The following is a 6,485-nucleotide window of genomic DNA, read 5'->3' on the forward strand; positions in this document are numbered from 1 at the left end:
GGGTGTTGGATTTTATCAAAGGCTTTTTCTGCATCAATTGATAGGACCATATGGTTCTTGTTCTTTGCCTTGTTGATTCCTTTCACTTTTTATTCACTACACTCAAGAGCAAGTTTCAGAATATTTTTCAACTTTTCTTTATTTCCTGTATTTTTAATGACCTTTTGCTTTCTTCCTGTATAATGTCCTTGATGTAACCCCTCGACACATCTGGTATTTAGTCATTTATGTTCAATATGTCATCTTTATTTTTGTGATAATTTCTAAATTCATGTGGGATATACCAGGGACTGCTAGGAAAACAAACAGGTTTGTCCTGGAGAAGGTGAGACCAGGCTGCTCCTTGGAGGCAAGGATTCTGAAGCTTCGTCTGACATACTTTGGTCATGTTGCAAGGAGAGACCAGTCCTTGGAGAGGGACATCATGCTTGGGAGAGTGGGGGGACAGTGCAGGAGGGGAAGACCCTCTATGAGATGGATTGATTCGGTGACTGGGGGAAGGGGCGTAGGTGTGTTGGAGACAGTGTGACTGGCACAGGATAGAGCAGGTTTTAGGGTTGTTATAGGGTCACTATGAGTTGCAAGCGACTTGATGGCACTTAACAACAACAGGTGGGATATATTCAAAGGTCCTACCTGTTCTGCTATTGGCCCAGCCTTGTTCTGACTGATGATATTGCGCTTCCCCATCATCTCTTTCCACAATCGTGGAAACTTTGATGGCTTAGTGGCAATTGTTCTGTCAACGTAAAGACACACTGTTTGAATCCACCAGCTGCTCAGTGGAAGAAAGATGAGCAATCTTCTCCCATGTTGTTTGCTTCCTCTGAAAACCCCCTGCAATGTCAGCAGAGTTGGTTCCAATTCAAAGGTGTCTAACAACAGCAGTCTATTTTATTCTTGTCTATATTATTTGATGTCGAAGACTCTAGTCAGCGTTTATGTTGTTGAAAAATGGTACATGCAATGAATAAGTTATTAGTCTTGCAAAATCTTATGCTTTCTGTCACCAAGGACATAGTATTCAGCTCTCAATACTTCTTTGCTTCTACCTTTCGCATCCCATCACCAGCAATCAGTGCATGTGATTACTTGTTTGGTCAAATTCTGACTGCAGAAATGTTCCACAGGGTTTTGGCGGCTGCTTTTTGTCAGAGGTAGATTGCCAGGCCTTTCTTCCAGGTGTCTCTGGGTGGACTCAACACTCCACCTTTTTGGTTAACAGAGTTTAACTGCTTGTACCACTTAGGGACAACAAGGGGAATAAGTGAGAACAAACTGAACTAAAAAGACAAAAAAGGAGAGAAGGGTGAAGTGTCCATTCAGCGTGATTTATTTTATTTGGAGATGTGAAGGGAAACATGGGCCTCTGTGCCCTGGGGTAAAGGTCACAGCACCCAGCTCCTACAGGGGACCAGAGAGGAGGGCAGGGTATCAAACAGAGTTCAGCAGCATGCCGCCAGCAGACTGTTATCCAGATGTCACAAAGCAACACTCAGAGTGAGACGTGCAGGCCTGAGGAAAGAAAGCCGCTCTGTGAGAGCACAACAGGCCTTACAGGGTGTGGCCTGGTGGCCAGGGAATGTCTGAGGCTGCGATGCTGGAGTCTGGGTGTCGGGGTGCTGATATTTCAGAGTTTTCAGGCCTTCTATTAATAGCTGGTTCCCACATGTGTTCCCTTGAAGTTATTTGGAATAAAAAACTTAATTGTTTCCCAGCTGGCAAGATTGCTAAGTCAACCCAGAGCTAGCCAGCCCCTTCCTGCCTGAGTGCTCCCAGCCTTCCGGATGCCCGTGGGACCCACCCAGTAAGCTGAGGCTCCAATTCTCTTGCCTCCACCTCTCCAGGAATGGAGGCCAAAGAAACAGACCTGTCCCTAGCTGTTTTTGTTAGGTGCTGTCTAGTTAAGTATGACTTGTAGTGACCCTAAGAACAGTCGACCTGAACCCTGTCCTGTCCTGCGCCATCCTCATCATCTCTGACACACTAGACCCCATTGCTGAAGTCACTGTCAGTCTATCTTGTTGGAGGTCTTGATGACCCTCCATCTTTCCAAGAATGATGTCCCTTTCCAAGGAGTAGTTTTACCTAACTCCATGTCCAAAGTATGAAAGATGAAGCTTCACCATTTTTGCCTCCAAGGAGCTCTCTGGCTACACTTTTCCCAAGACATATCCGTTTGTTCTTTTGGCAGCCCATGGGATATTCAGCACTCTTCTCAAATACCACAAATCAAAGGTATCAATTCTTCTCTATCATACTTATTCATCATGCAGCTCTCTGATGCACATAAGGTGATTGAGAAGGCCATGTGCCTGAATCGGGCACAGTTTGGGCTTCAAACTTACATCACTGTTCCTTAGCATTCTGGAGAAGTCTCTGACAGCAGACTTGCCCAATGCAATACATCTTCTGATTTCCTGACTGCTGGTACCCAGGGTGTTAATTATTGACTCAAAGAAAATTAAATCATTGACAGCTTCAATTCTTTCTCCATCTATTGTAATGTTGACTATTGGTCCTGTAATGAGGACTTCTGTTTTCTTGTGCTTTTGGTTTTTACCTTTATTTTCTTGATGTTAAGCTGCAATCCCTATCAAAGGTTGTATGTAGTCCTTGATCTTCTGCAGTGTGTGTTTCATGACGTCTTCGCTTTCAGGAAGCAAAGATATGTCATCTTTCTAATGCAGGTTGTTGATGAGTCTTCCTCTGATCTTGATGACACATTCTTCTTCATAGAGTCTTGCTTCTCTAATAACTTACTCAGCATATAGACTGAATAGGCATGGGGAAAGGATACTGCTCTGATGCACAGACTTCCTGATTTTAAACCATGCAATGTTCCCTTGCTCTGTTCAGAAAACAGCTTCTTGGTGTAGGCATAGATTCCATATGAACACAATTAAGCTCTCTGGAGTTTGTATTCTTCTCAATGTTAGGCATAATTTGTTATGATCTATGTAGCCAAATGCTTTTGCACAGTGAATAAAACACAAATAGACATTTTCCTGGTATTCTCTGCTTTTAACCAGCATCCATCATCAGCAATGATATCCCTGGTGTCACGGCCTCTTCTAAAACCAGTTTGCACTTCTGTCAATGTACTGTTCTGGCCATAATTGAATGATCTTCAACATTATTTTCTTTGCATATGGTATTAATGATATTGTTCAATAATTTCTGCATTTTTCTAGGTCACCTTACTTGTGCATAAGGACAAACATGGATATCTTCAAGTCAGTTGGCCTGATAGCTGTCCTTCAAATTTTCTGTCATAAACTGATGAGCACATCCAAGTCTGTGCCTGCTATTTGGAACATGTCAATTAGTATTCCATCGATTCCTGGGGCCTTATTTTTTATCAATGCCTTTAGTTCAGTTTGAACTTCATCCTTCATCACCAATGGCTGTTGCTCATATGGTACTTCCTGAAATTTTTCACTGTCAACGAATTCGTTTTGGTGCAGTGATTCTGTGTATTTCTTCCATCTTCTTTTGATGCTTCCTGGATCATTCAAGATTGCGTCCATAGCATCTCTCAGTATTGCAGCTCGAGGCTCGAACTTGTTTTACAGTTCTTAACAGCTTGAGAAATGCCGAGCAGGTTCTTTCCTTTTTCTTTAACTCCAGCTCTCTGCACGTTTCATAATACTTGACTTTATCTTCTGGAGCGTGCCTTTGAAATCTTCTGTTTTAGCTCCTCACCTTGGAGGTGTGGGACATGGGTCTTCAGGCATCAGTGCAGGCATGTACAGCCCGAAGAAGGTCTCATGCACTTCAGCGGAGGTCCCTAACTAATCGTACGGAAAACATCCCAGGGAACCAGCTGGCCAGTTACTGTTTCTCCTAGGGCACCTCCTCCAGGGGTATCTTTCATAAGGTCCTTCTCCTTGTCCATCAGGCTTTCTTTCCCCCTTAGTGTCTGTGTTCTAGTGTCACAATAATACCGCAAATCCAAACCAAACCTGGTGCCACTGAGTCAACTTATAGAATTTAATTTATAGATTTTAAAAAATAACTGACAACCATTAATTCTTTCTCATGAATCTATGGGTTGGCCAGGGGCATTGTGGATGTGTCATGTTCAGCTGACACTGCTAAGCTCACTGTTGCAGCCAGTAGAGGCCTGGCTGCTGTGGCCAGAACAACAGCCCCGCTCTCCATGGGCTTTCATCCTCCAGCAGGCTGGCCTGGGCTTATACTCATGGTACAAACAGGTACTCAAAAGAGCAGGTAGAAGTGCCCAAAACTTCTTAAGACCTAGGCTCAAAATTGACAAGTGTCATAGCCACTGCTGTCTATTGACCAAGGAGGTTCACAAGGCCAGCAGAGATGAAAGGAGCGGGGGAAATGACCCCGTTTCTCAAAGACAAGAGCTGTAAAGTCACACTGCAAATGGCGCGGGAGCAGGAAAGGGTGAGTAGCTGAGATTACTTCTGCAATTGATCCTACTTCTTCAAGGGAAGACCAAGACCCACAGACAGAAGGCAAAGCCTGTCATACTCCTTCTATCCTGGATTACCTGAAGCAGCTGAGCATGGAAGGCAACCGCAAGAAAGAGGCCAGGATTGGAGACCAGGCGACTGTGGAGACCTAATGAACACAATGGGTAGAAGTAGATTCTGACTCACTGCAACCCTGCATGCAACTGCTCAAAGCCTCACCTGATACTGCACCATCACACGCTCTCCCCGTTTTAAACTCACTGTTGAAGTCATGGTGTCAATCTGCCTCATTGAGGGTCTTCTTCTTCTTTGGTGACCTTTCAAGCACTGGCCTCCCAAGAGACGGAGTCCAGGAAAAAGCAAGAAAGGGCGTGATCAGCAATAGTCACACCAGGACTAAAGGAGGAGGGTTTTTTTTAAACAATAACAACAACAATAATATTAATAATTGCATCCTTTCTTGGGCATAATGTATCCTGGGGACTGTGCTAGAGGCCATATGTCTAATCCTGTTTCATGAGGTATTAGAACTTCCTTTTCATTGTTATTGCTCAATAGGCGAGCACTGGACTCCACAGAGCTTTCCATGGCTGTGAATACTTGAATGATCACCAGAGTTTGTGATGTGCCCGCAGGTGGGCTTCTAATCTTTCAGCTGCTCCACGGGAGAGAGATGGACAGTCTCCTCCCATGTGATTTACAGCCTCTGAAAACCCCTGGAGGGTCAGCTTTGAGTCAGTTCTGACTCCACAGCACGTAACAACCAGCACTAAACAATTTGACCAAAGATTCTGTGGAAGACAGAGTGGGAATAAATGTGGAACAAAACTCAAAAAACCTAACAAAAGATTAAGACTACTCTGTTGCAAGCCTGAAGTCCCCAGGGAACAAAACTAACCTCCTGCCTCAACTGTCAGTCAAAGAATCTCCAAAACTCGAATTTTTGGCTGTTTCAGTTGCAAGCCACTGCCAGCTGACCCTCCAGCAGGTTTTCTAAGGCTGTAAATCAAATGGTTAGAGATTGCCTGTCTTTTCCCCTTGAATGGAAAACCAACTACCCAGCTCCCCACACACTGGACCACCTAGAACAAGTAGTATCTCTTTGCCTTGCATCTCCTTTTAGGAAGCACTTTTCCAGAACCTTAACGGGGAGCTTCAGCCTCAAGGACAAGTTCAAACTTCTCTTACAGGCTGCAGAACTGACACACCGCCTCACCCTGTATTTCTCTCCCAGCAGCAATGATTGGAAGAGACAGACTCCAGACCCAGCAACCGGAGCGGCTGGCTTCCTCCGAGGGCAGCTGAGCCCCCCGTGTCCATCTGGGTCAGCCCAGCACCTGGCAGGCACTCAATGAGGAGCTGATGAATGGCAGGAAGAGGAAAGGCAGGGTATGACGCAAGAGTGGAGGCTGCTGCCAGGGTGCCCAGCGCCTGAGACCGTGCCCAAATTCTATCTCCCGGTTCCAGCGCTTCTCAAAGAGCTGCTCCGTTCAACTTCCATTGTCATGCAAATCCAAGGTCCCGGTGCGGACAGGCAGGGCTCCCTCAGCCTTTCCCATGGCTTCCACGCTTGTCCTCTCTCCCTGAGGCTCAGTCAAGGGGGGCGAAGTGAAGACAAATGAGCCCAGAGCTCACCCTCGCCAGCCCCACAGGCCTTTTCACAGGGAGAGCAGAAAAGAGATGACTCAAATGTTCCTTTGGCTCAGGCATTTGGTTAAATGAGATTTACTCCCCAGCTGCCAAAGCGGGGCTGGGAGGAGGGGCGCCGGGGCCTGCAGACCCTTCCCCAGCGGATGTGAAAGGAATTGGATGCAGGTCTGCGTGCCACTGAAACGGCTGCCGGTTCGGCCTCAGAAAGCCAACTCCCAGCTGCAGCAAAGAATGGCTCATTTCACTGGAGCACAGACCGGGATGAATGAATGTCTGCCACAGCCGAGACGTTTCCAGAACTGAGCTCCTCTTGTGCAACCACAGAGCGGCTCACCTTCCCACGGGCACCTGCCAGCACCCGGGACCTGTCCTCAGGCAGCCGGCTGAGGG

Source organism: Elephantulus edwardii, unplaced genomic scaffold, assembly GCF_000299155.1.
Source record: "Elephantulus edwardii isolate Elephantulus edwardi_28Jun2011 unplaced genomic scaffold, EleEdw1.0 scaffold00501, whole genome shotgun sequence".
Lineage (NCBI taxonomy): Eukaryota > Metazoa > Chordata > Mammalia > Macroscelidea > Macroscelididae > Elephantulus > Elephantulus edwardii.